The sequence below is a fragment of the Phascolarctos cinereus genome, unplaced genomic scaffold, assembly GCF_003287225.1.
Source record: "Phascolarctos cinereus isolate Bilbo 61053 unplaced genomic scaffold, phaCin_HiC Scaffold_2;HRSCAF=192, whole genome shotgun sequence".
Classification (NCBI taxonomy): Eukaryota; Metazoa; Chordata; class Mammalia; order Diprotodontia; family Phascolarctidae; genus Phascolarctos; species Phascolarctos cinereus.
This window is the reverse complement of record NW_027555625.1, coordinates 382,590,269-382,603,010: the sequence shown is the minus strand read 5'-3', so window position 1 is coordinate 382,603,010 and position 12,742 is coordinate 382,590,269.

The following is a 12,742-nucleotide window of genomic DNA, read 5'->3' as shown; positions in this document are numbered from 1 at the left end:
CATTAAAGTTTTTTTTTAATATGGTAAATGGCAATGGATATAACACAGAACCACAAGCACTTTGGGATTATCAGTAATTTTTAAGAGTATGAAGGGGTCCTGAGACCAAAATGTTTGAGAACCATTTCTCTAGAGTGTCTTTTAGACATAGGAGTCAATTAGCATGAATGACCTGCCTAGAAATTTCCTTTACAACATTCTGAAAGTGGACATTCAGCCTCTACTTAAACATGGCCAGTGCTGGGGAGCTCATTACCTTACAAAGCAGGCCAACTGTAATCGTTTGGTAGTTTTGCTTTATATATAGGTGAGGGATGTGATTAAGCTAAATCCCATGGACAAGTGATATTGTGAAATTGATGTTTCCAGCCCTGGAAATAACTTCTTGAGTAAGAGAGATCAGGAATTCCCGAGTCAGTGCTATTGTTGATTAGGGGTGGAGCTATGGGGAGGGGACTTTTTGCATCCACATCACTTCTTAAAGGAGATGCCTGAACTCCAGGAGAATGCTTCAGCTGAAAGGACCATGAAAGACCAAGCCAGGCCCCAGGAAGTCTAGAATATCTGGAATCTTTGAGTGTTCAGGAAGTACAGATTCAAGGCAAATGTGAAATTCTGCAGTTCAACAAAGATGTCATCACCTCCTGGGAGAGTATGATATGTGATAGTTACTGTTTTACATTGTAAGTATTTGTTAATACATTTTTGTGAGCATTTTGTGTTTTAAGCATTTCATTTGTGGTAAAAGAAATACATAGCTGTCCTAGACCTGATGACGGCTTTGTACATTTCTAAAAGAGACACGCTAATCCTTCTTAGAAGAGACCATAGACATAAGCCAAACTAAGCTTTGTTTAGGATATTTTCCCTGGAACTCAGGCATGGGGATAGAGTGAACCAGAGAGTGTAAGAAGATCCTGACTCTCTCTTTTCCATGTCAGGCTTTCCCACGACTAAGCCAGGTCCATTTGAGTCTAGAGTTAGAGAGTTTCACACTCTAGAACCTTCTCTGGGAGGGTCCTCCCGCCCTGGACCACAGGCAAAATGGAAGACGAGCCCAAATCTGCCCTTTTTCCACTTTGCCCCAATTGTTTCTATTTCTTCCCTTTGCACCAGTTATTCTTAATTATGATCCCTGTGTTACATGCCGTCTCGTCAGATACTTGAAGTCAGTTGCCATGTCCCTCAACTAAATTTCCTTAGTTTTTTAAGCTAATACCCTGAGCACGTGGTTTCCAGTCTCCTCGCCATCTTGGTCATTGTTCTTTGGGTGTATCTGGGTTTGTCAATGTCCTTCCTTTAATGTGTGCCCAGAGCTAAACACAATCATCCAGATGTTTTGTAACTGAGATTATCATCTCCCTCATTCTGGATATTATTTCTGCCTCTCAGAGAAATTTATGGTTGAGCTGCTCTTTCACTCGATGGATTCTTACTGAGCTTCGAGCCCACTGCAACGCCCAGATAAACAGATTTTTTTTCACGTGAACTGTTGTTTAGCCATGCTGGCCCAAGTCAGTTCTGGGGAAGGCAAAGGGTGTAACAGCAGTGAGCTGTAGTAACTGGAAAGTGCTTGTGGGGTCAGACAACCAGGGGGAAGGAGCAGGCAGGCATAGGAACCAGGTCAGACCACAGCTCTGTACATAGAGAGACAGCTGGAATGTGCCTAGGGCTGCCAAAGTCAGCAGTGCCAGGGGATGGGGGCTTTGTGGTGAAGCAGAGGTGGAGGGGAGAAAGGGGAAAGGAGGGCAAGCCTAGGAGAAAGGAAACATGACTAAGGAACATAGCTACTCCCTGAGACACAGAGGATTTGGGGTATGAGACGGGCACTTGAGAGTAGGATATAAAATAATTTGAATTGGGGCAGCTAGGTGGTGCAGTGGATAGAGCACTGGCCCTGGATTCAGGAGGACCTGAGTTCAAATCCGACCTCAGACACATAACACTTACTAGCTGTGTGACCCTGGGCAAGTCACTTAACCCCATTGCCTAGCCAAAAAAACAAAAACAAACAAAATAATTTGAATCAATTCACCAACATTTATCAAGTGCCTACTCTGTTTTAAGACCTTTGGCCAATTTCCTGAGATACAAAGAGGAAAATACTTGAAACAGTCCCTGCCCTCAAGGAGCTTCCATTCTCCTGGTTGGATTGAACATGTATATTATGTATTCAAGAAAGTAAATACAAAGTACGTAGAATGTAATACAAAGTAATTTCAAGACAGAGAATGCCAAATGCCTTCAGTGAGGTTTCCCATTGAATTATAACATGAGGACAATACAAGATAATACATGAATTCATAGAATCAATTCCACAACCATTTTGCAACTGGACATACTACATTTTGTCAAACAGGTGATTTGTTAGTGATAAACCATGTGATAAAGATGATGAGTAGTACCACGGTATAGTAGGTGGAACAGGGAGATTTGGGTTTGATTCTAGGCTATGACACTTGCTAGCATTAAGACTTTGGGCAAATCATTTCAGCTGTTTAGGCTTCTGCTTTCCTATTTTGGGGCTTTTGTGAGGAAAAGTGTTTAGAGGAGTGGGAGCAGCTTCACTATTTCCCTCCATTATTAATAAGTGCTATAAAACAGTAAGTGCCTGGAGATCAGGAAAGAGAGATTCCTGGGACTTGGAGGGAAGGGGGAGGTTTTGAACAGGTGGGTCTAGGACTGGTTCTGGAAGAATAGATAGGATTTGGGTAGGGGGAAAGAAAGGCAACATATGTGGTACAAAAGGCTCAGGCTTTGGAGGCAGTGGTCCTGGGTTCCAGTCCTGAATTTGTCACTTACAAAGTGTGTGACCTCAGGCAAGTCATTCCTTCTCAATGGGCTTCAATCTCCTCATCTGGAAAAGGAGGAGGTTGGACTTGATGACTTCTAAGGTCACTCTAGCTCTAAGTCTGAGATTCTATTAAAAGAGATAAATATTGTAGTGCCACATGTTCAGCATGGGAAGGAGGTAGCTATGGAATCTCCTTCCCTGGAGGTCTTTATAAACAGAAGAAATTCTGGGGGCATATGCCCCTATGTCTGGGGCATAGGGAAGGGACAGACCCAGTGACTTCTGCACATCCCTCCCAACCCAAATACTCTTTGCTGCTCTGCCTAGGCCTTCCCTGAAGAGTTGGCAGAACCAGAGTCACTGTCCGTGAGGCTGGAGTTGGGGAGGGATGGGAGTGATTCGGATTTTTCTCTTTTGTTGCAGAACTCTGCTGGGCCAGAAGGTAGCCTTATCTAAATCATGTATCTCCTCTAGCCTGGAACATAGTGCTCTACTCCACGGTAGATGCTTAATAAATGCTTGTTGGATGAATGAATGAATTAACGAACGATTGGCTCTGAGTCCCTATTGGAAGGCTGGGCTGACTGTGGCCTTCCTAGGTTTCAAGTGTGAATTGTAATCGAGAGTGAGTCCATCACTATTCAGGGTCCCCTTTCTTTTAAACCTTCTGGGGCTCCCTCCTTCCCTCCCACGGTGCCTGACCTACTGGATCAGCAGAAAGGTCCCTGGGAGGTACCTGAGGGTAGTTGTGATGGTTAGGGTGAGGAATCAACTGTAGCCCCTGCTTTCATGGCTCTGGCTGCAGGTGCCTGCCTGAGGCTTTGGCTCGCAGGTGTGTTTTTCTTACTCAGAGTTAGGCAAGGTCTGGGGCTAGAGCAATAAACAACCAGGCATCGGGTGACCCACGGCCCCCATAAAGCTCCACCCCGGGTCTTTAGCTAGAAAGGGCTCCTTGTGCCTGGCCTGGGTGGGGGCCTTATGGGGGAGTTGTACAGACCTCCAGTGGGCAGCAGCTCTCCTGGAATCTGCCCACCCGGCAGGCCCCTCAGCTTCCGGGCCAAGAATAACCTGCCTGTGGCTGCTTTTGCTATGGTATTGCCTGTGAGGGGGTGGGGATGGTGTGAGGTGGGAGGAGGAAGTGGGTAGCAGGGTTTGGGGTGCGGGCACAGAACTGTCCTGGTAGAGGGCATATGGGAGCCAAATTAGGCTTGGGCTAACGTTGGATACTTCCAATCAAAACTAGGATACTCTTACTTTTCCGTACTTCCTCCCTCCTCCAACCCTTTCCTCTCTCTTCCATCCTCCCCTTCACTGAATAAGAGTAATCATTTTAATTCACAACACAATAATCCTCATGATCACTACCACCATTGTAAGTAACTGTATAGCAAGTCTAGCCCATGGTGACCCATACAAGACCGTTTTTATTTCCTTGCCTGAAATGCCCTCTCTTTTCCTCTCCACTTGTCTGACTCATCCTTCCATTCCAAGTCTACCTTTAGGTCCTATGTCATCTAGGAAGTATTCTTTGATGACCCTACATTGAACTTTCCCTCCTCTGAATCAGACATTGAATTTTAGACCAAAGAGAGGAGAGCTTAGGTCATATCAGCAATGGACTTGAAATTCTGATTATTCATAAGCGTATCATCATATTCATCAGGCTGCCCAGAAATAGAGGTGAATCAATCAAAGAGCAAGAGTAAACAGGCAGCTTGAGTTTGTAGAAAAGAACTTGAAGTAAAGAAGATTCTCTTCAACTAGGGAATGGCTACAAGTTTTGAACATAAATTTATATACAGTATTATATATAAATATATACATATGTATACAGTATTGATATATACAGTATCATATTCCTTTGGGTTGTGCTGAGTTGTGTTGTGTTGTATTGTATCATATCATCTCATGTTAATGGATCTATCGTCTCAGAGTTATAATCATTCCATCTGCTAGTACACATCCCAGACTATCAACCAATCCATGCCTTCTTATTCCGTGTGATTCTTGTCCATATTCTTCCATACATCCTCCCTATTCTCCCATCACTTCTTCCCAGTGGAGCTATCCAATGTGCAGGAGGTTTTACTTGGACTCTTTAATATTTTGTGGAAACTAGGGCGATACTTGGACTCTTAATTGTGTCCCTCATTGTTGTCACATGAGGAGTACCCCTTGTTTCCTGATCATATATGACCCTGATGATGCTTTTTCACATGACTCCAAATGTACAAATTTTTATTTGGAATATTCTACAAGCCTAACTCTTCCTATCATAGGTCTTTCTACAGCTCTTTGGGTCATTGATAATTTTTTTTGTTTGTGATGTTTCATGATTTTTGGCCACATAGTATTAATGGCAGACGACTGGCATTAATGAGTTTTGGTGGTAGGAGATAGTATAAAAAGTGCTGTAAAATTTCTAAAATGTGATTCTAGTTTACTCTTTTCTTTTTCAATTCTGGGCCCACCCACAATATATGTACTGTTGGATGAATTTGATGAGTAGCCCATCCCACTGCATGTGGGCGACATGTATTTTAATATGCTGAGTTTTTTTGTGCGGTTTAGTTGGTCAGTCTCTTTTTTTAAAAATAAATTTTATTGATATATTTTGTTTTTACATTTCCAAATGTATCCTTTTGCCATCCTTTGCCATACAGTTGTGCCTTATAATAAAGAACAAAAAAAAAGAGGGAAAAAAATTGAGTAAAACTAACTGACGTATTGAAAAAGTCTAACATTGTATGCATTATTCCACAGCCATAGTCCTGAACCTCTGAAAAGGAGGGCGAGGGTATCCCTTTGAATGTCCCTTTTTTGGAGCCAAGTTTGGCCATTATAATTTCATGGCATTCAGTTGCTATTATTATTATTGTTGTTCTTTCCATTTCCATTATCGTCATCATTGTGTATGTTGTTTTCCTGGACCTGCTTACTTCACTTGGCATCCGTTCATACTTATCATATTTATTATTGTTGTTATTGCATGGTAATATTCCATTAAATTTATGTTCAAAACTTGTAGCCATTCCCTAGTTGAAGAGCATCTTCTTTATTTCAAGTTCTTTTCTACAAAAATAGTGTTGCTTTAAATATTTTGGTATGTAGAGGACCTTTCCTTTTGTCATTGATCTTCTTGGGGGTATATGGCAAGCAAAGGGATATCTGAAACATTTTAGTTACTTTCTTTGAATAATTCCAAATTGTTTTTCAGAATGACTTAAATATTTTATTTTATAACAAAAAAGCAATAAATGTATCATAATCTTGTATTCTCTACACATTTCAATCAATTCCTATAACCGTGAAGATATGTACTGCTGTGCAGAATCATCAGTGGAAGTCTGTTTCCTTCCCATGTTTTCATTGAGGATACTCTTGATCTTTTCCATTCTTTTGGAATAGTCTCTTCTTTGAGATAGCTTGAAAATCAATCTCTGCCTTTAAATGAAATAATGATGTGAAGCTCTTTGTAAATTTTGATGGGCTATACATCGATTATTATTAGCAATTATTATTGTATTTGAAATTGTTCATTTTTTGGTACAGATTTCCCTTGTATTTTTTCAGGTACGGTTACTCTTCCTGCCTTATTTTCTGGAGTGTACTTTCCTCATATAGCATATTGCATTAGACATTAAAAAGGGGATAAATCCACTGTCATCAATGATGACCATAATTTAATATAGAAATGCCAACCGATTTGTTGTGTTTCAAACCTGTTAACTCCTTCCAGCTTCATCTCAATACATTCTCACTATGATGGCGTAGTTCGGTCTCCTGCTGAGTTTTTTGTGTAGGCTTATTTTCCCATCAACTCTTTTTACTGTTTCATAAAATGACAGAATCATCTGTTTCCTTAGCATTTCACAAATGAGTTTATAGTCTAAATAGGTAAAATGGGTGTTGACTTTGGTTGTCTTATTTGTTGACTTGGCAAAGAGATCAAATGCTTGTTGGCTACTATGGACTCTGAAATTTTTTGGCCTTCTTGTTGTGCAGTTGTGTTAAATTGGATAATTTTTTTAAAAGAAATGACAACTTTCATCTTTACTTTTATCAATGTCTTTACTTTTATCTCTTTCCTATTTTTTTTCCCATGATGCCCTTCTAACACTTAGCGATTTGTCTTGCTTGCCTAGGCTTGACTCTCAAAAGTGATGGAAAATTGGAGTGATAGAGACACTACCTGAATAGTTTCTAGAAGCCTCCATGGGACGTCCCTGGAATTGTGGCTACACCAAGATTGGCCCAGGAAGGTATCTGAGAGAACAAGAATGAGATATCAGGGGTAGCTAGGTGGTACACTGGCCCTGAAGTCAGGAAGACCTGAGTTCAAATCCGGTCTCAGACCAACCACTTGACACTTATTAGCTGTGTGACCCTGGGCAAGTCACTTAACCCCAATTGCCTAAAAAAAAAAAGGGAATGAGATGTCAGCATTGTCTGAGATCATGGAGGATATCCTTGTTATTCAGTAGCTTGTAGGCATTCGGGGGCCATAGCTCTGTCCACGGCCCTATTTTCTTCAACCCTTTTATCAATGATTTGAATGAAGATATCCTGCTTCTCAGATTTGTGGATGACATGCTACTGGGATGGACAGCTGAAACATTTAATAACAGGTCTGTGATATAAAAAGACCCTCCTATGCTGAACTGGTGAGCTGAAGCCAACGTAATAAAAATAATAGGAATAAATATGAACAGGGATTACTGAGGAAGTCCTTGATGAAATTGTTCTGGTTTCTTCATGTCAAGCGGCCAGCTTTGAAGGTGAACAAGAAGACAATGCTTGGTCCTCTGGGAGGGTTCAAATGCCTCTAAACCAAGACAATAATGGCTCGAAAAGAAGCTAGGCATTTCAACTGGAGGTAGGAAGATGGTTGGTGAAAGAAGTGGCATGTTGTTGTTATTGTTGTGTTATAGGAACTAAAGACCAACAGAGAAACAGACTTTGTGAGGGGGTAGGCAAGGGAAACTTAGCTAACACCTTGAAAAAGAGAAGCTCATTGGGTTTGGAAAATAGACACACTTTCTGGGGCTATAGGCAAAGAGACTCCTGACCAAGAGTAGGCTGGGCTCCTGGTCTGAGGAAGCTAGACTGAGAGATCTCTAAGTCTTACCTCTTCATCTGAGCAAAGTTGAAATGGCTCTTTACTTTGTGTATGGTCCCCTGCTGACCTGGATCGAATGTGCAGCCTTAGAGACCCTTGGGCCTTGGTTGTTCTCAAGATGAAGGGCCTGAGAATGCATTGTGATAGATGTATGCTAAAAGGATGAGCATAGGGAATGGAGGGGGTGGGCCTACCCAGGCTGTAGGCCTAAGAGGAAATGTTGAATTGTCAGGGGATGGTACTAAAGGCCTGGTTATGTCCCCAGAACTAGCCTGTACTCCAAGAGATTGGGGATCCTAAAACTATGGTCTTCCACTTGTCCAATCTGTAGTTCTGTTCTTTCCAATTGCCTCTCTTAAGATTCCTGGACCTTTTCCACTAAATGTTCAAATGTGTATATTTGCATTTTGCATATGAATAAGTAGAGATGTGTGTGTTGTTCGTGTGTGTGTATGAATTAAGATGCAGTTGGAATATAAGCATGTATGTATGTGTATGTGTGAACATGTGCATGAATGAGTGTACCTAGGAGAGAGACCTACGTACAAGCTGTACAACTCAGGATGAATCATTTAACCCCCGAGCCTCATTTTTCTTATCAATGAAATGGAGATAATAATGTGTGTGCTGCAAACTTCACAGGGGTGTTATGAGGAAAGAACATTGTGTATCCTAAAGCACTAGTTAAGCATTTAGCAAAAGCTCAGGAAGTTTCTGTCCCAACTCCTCATTCCCATGGACTGATTAGGTTCCCAGAGGGTGGCTGGCTACATCTTCCCTCAGGGTTCTAGGGGTAACCCTGAGGGGCTGGGGGCGTTCTCTAGTAGTATTGCTCATGGACTTCTACCAGGGTGCTTCCTCCACGATTCTCAGTTGATATCAATTGTACTTAATTAGCTTTTAGTTATGTCCAGCCAGTCAATAGTCAGTCAATAAACATTTATTGAGTACCTGCTATGTGCCAAGCACTATGCTTAGCACTGGGGATACAAAGACAGGCAAAAGATAGTCCCTACTTTCAAGGACCTTACAGTCTAATGGGGGGGACAACATGCAAACAACTATATACAAATAAGCTATGGACAGATCAGATTGGAAAATTCAACATGGGAAAGTCACCAGCATTAAGGGGGAATCAGGAAAGGAGAAACTAGGATTTTAGCTGAGACTTGAAGGAAGCCAAGGAAGGCAAGAGATGAAGATGAGGAGGGAGGGAATTCCAGACATGAGGGATAGACTCTGAAAATGCTCAGGGTCAGGATATGCAGGTTATGTGCAAGGAACAGCAAGGAAGCCAGTGTCTCTGAATCACAGAGTAAATGGGGGTGGGCAAGATGTAAGAAGTCTGAAAGGGCAGGAAAAGTCCAAGGCTCGTTGGAACCTTTATAATTCCAAAGAGAAGATTTTTATATTTGATCCTGGAGGTAATAGGGAGGCCCTAAAGTTTATTGAATAGAAGAATGATGTGATGAGATCTGTGCTTTAGGAAGATCACTTTGACAGTGTAGTGGAGGGTAGACTTTGTTGGGGCAGGGACACTGAGCAGCAGGCTATGACATTATTCTAGGTGTGATGTGATAAGGGTCAGCACCAGGTTGAAGGGAGTGTCAGAGAAGAGAAGGGGGAATATATGAGAGATTTTACAAAGATATAATCAACAGATTGTGGGGAATAGAGGATGATACCTGGGTTGTAGGAGGATAGTGGTCCTCTTGAGAGAAGTAGGGAAATTATGAAGAAGAGAGGGTTTGGGAGGTAAAGTTAATGAGTTCAGTCTTAGACATGTTGAGTTTAAGATGTCCATAGGATATTCAGTTCGGCATAACCAATAGGCAGTTGTAGATGCCAGACTAGAGGTCAACAGAGAGGTTAGGGCTCGATAAGTAAATCTGAGACCAATTGGCATAAAGATGATAACTGAATCCATAGATATCACCAAGTAAAATAAAATAGAGGGAGAAGGAAGAGGGCCCAGCAGAGAGTTCCATGGGACACTCATGGTTAATGAGAATGGGTTTGCTTGAGGAAGATCCAGAAAAGCAGACTAAGAGGGAACAGTGAGATATGGAGGAAGGGAGCCAGAAGAGAGTAGCGGCATGAAATACTAGACAGAAGAAAGTATCAAGAAGACGGTGATTAAACAAAAGATACAAAGGTCAAGAAGGATGAGGATTGAGAAAAGGCCATTGGACTTGACAATTAAGAGACTGTTAGTGACTTCAGAGAGAGTGATTTTATGTTCTACTGTATGCACATATTTGGGTATTGTGCATGGGTGTGTACATGTGAGCATTTTGTATGTACATTGTGTGCCTGTGTGTGTGTGTGTGTGTGTGTGTGTGTGTGTGTGTGTATGTGTGTGTGTATATATATATATATATATATATGCATTTATCTTCATGTGTGTATGTGTATCTGTGAGCAAATCCTCCTCCATCAATAGAAGGAATGGAATGCCTTTTGGCATGAGAAAGGCAGCATAGCCCTGGCTGAACAGGAATGGGAGTTGGATTCCTGTGTCCTGTCCTCCTGAGGCCAGGGGAAAAGGTAAGGAACTTCTGAAAGTTTTTTCAATGATTATTTTAAAAGGTCTTTCATATGTATCCTCTTTGAGCTGGGCTTAGGGGTAGAGCTGGGGTCAGGGTGGGTGGAGGCTGTGGGGAACACAGGGAGAGGTGAGGCCACAGGCAGGCTGGGCAAACAGATTTGGGCACGCAGTGCTCTGTACAGAGCTCCCATTGTATGCCCCGGAATTCTGCTTTGAATAATCTTCCTCGAATAGCACTTCCCTCATGGCACTAGTGAACTTTGGAGGGTTAAACACAAGGGGCTCCCAGCTGCTCAGGATTGGCCTTCGAGGCTCCAGGGTGGCCCCCTCTCATAGCTGCTGGACAGTCCCCTCCTCACTGGTTCATGTCACCTGCCAGTACTCTGATTTCCAAGCCTAAGTGGCTTAGAGGGAATTCAGGCTCCGAGGAGATGGCCTGAAAGTACCTGCCAGATGGATGGCTAGGGCTATCCTAGATGAAAGGATAAGAACTTTTATTTCCTCTAGGATTGAATTCCCTTGTGTGATTTTGAGATCCCCTGAAGAGCCTGGGGCCGTCCCTGTCTGGAATATCCCTCTGCTGGTACCTTTCTCCCACTGAATAGTTCCTTCTGGGAGCTTCTGTTTTGGGGACTGCCTCAAGCTGGCCATGCTTCATTCCCCTCCTAGCTGTGTTTCTTATTCTCCAGACCTCTATTATATCTCTGTGAAGGTGCCTGTCCCTCACCAGCCTAGCTGCCTTTTATGTGTTGCTTTCCTCCCTTTAGAATGTAAACCCCTTGAGGTCAGGGTCTGACTCTCTTTTTGCTTGTATTTGTATCTCTTAAAAGTACTAGATAAATGCTTGATGACTACATGCCTGTCTTGAGAGTCCCCTTTATCAAGTGGGGAGAAGGAACTGAAAGTATTTTGTATGTCATCTTCCAAAACATCAGCAAATATAAAGTGCCTAATTGTGTGCTTTGATGGTGTAAAAGGATCACAAGATCATAGAATTTAGAGTGGAAAAGGGAGGAGGGGAACAAATATTTATTGAGTCAGAGTGCCAGAGTTTTATAAATATTATCCTCACAACAACCTTGAAAAGTGGATGCTATCATTACCCTCATTTTATAGTTGAGGAAACTGAGGCAGGCAGAGTTAAGCGACTTTCAGTTAGTAGGTGTCTGAGACCAGATTTGAACTCAGTTCTTCCTGACTCCAGACCCAATGTTCTATCTACTGAGCCATTTAGCTGGAAGGGACCAAGAAGAACGAGCCTAAAATGTGCCAGGCAAAATCAGCACTAGAAGGAGGACATGGATATGACTATCCTCATAATATATTCACCTCAGGCACAAGTCATGGCCAAGGGCCTTATGGGGTGGACAGTAAAAATGAGCTTATGTGTGATCAGGGTGTTGGTGGAGACTGGGGCTCCAGGCTAAGAAAGTTCAACTTAGGGAGTATATGTGGTGAGCAGGAGCTGTCCCTTTACAATTCCTTGAGTGAGTCACCAAGTCTTCACTGACCCTGTAGCCCTAGCCCTGGACTTGGTATGTGGAAGACACTGGAGAAAACAACCAACCAACCAACCAACAAACAGAATTAAGGTTAGAAGGGACCACAGAGATCATTTGACCCAATTCTCTTATATTACACGTAAGGAAACTGAGACCCAAACTGAGCTAATGCCTTACCCAAGGTTACACAGGTGGCAAGTAGCTGAGCTGTGAATTGAATCCATATCCTTTGATTTCAATCCTAGCCTTAATTCCATCATATCCTGTAAGATGATCCACTCTCTCACTGGTCCAAGCTCAGTGCCACAAGGCTGCCAAGCTGATTTTTCCTTTGCATAGAAATGGTGACATCGTGCACCTACTCAAAACTTCAGTGCTTCTTTATTGCTTCCATGATGTGACATTACCCTCTGTTTCCAGTCTTATCTCATGCTATTTCTGTCTACTTTATAGACCAGCTAAGCTGGGCCAGTCACTGTCTCCAGGATATTTCCTTAACTTTCCTTCCTCTGTGCCTATAATGATCCTGTTTCCTCTACCAGGTAGGGGGTGTCCAGGGAACAAGAACAAGAATTGGGAGCCTAAGAATCCTGGGATACTGATTAGGGTCTCTCAGAATGAGTTTGGCTACATTGCCCCTTTAGGGTTCTAGAGGTATCTCTGAGGAGAAGTGGAATGGCTTTCTCTAATGCCCTTGGCTTGAGCCTCATTCTCATTTGTTCCCTCCCTACTGTGAACCACTAGACATTAGTGCCCCAGTTCCACTGAACCATTTAGCA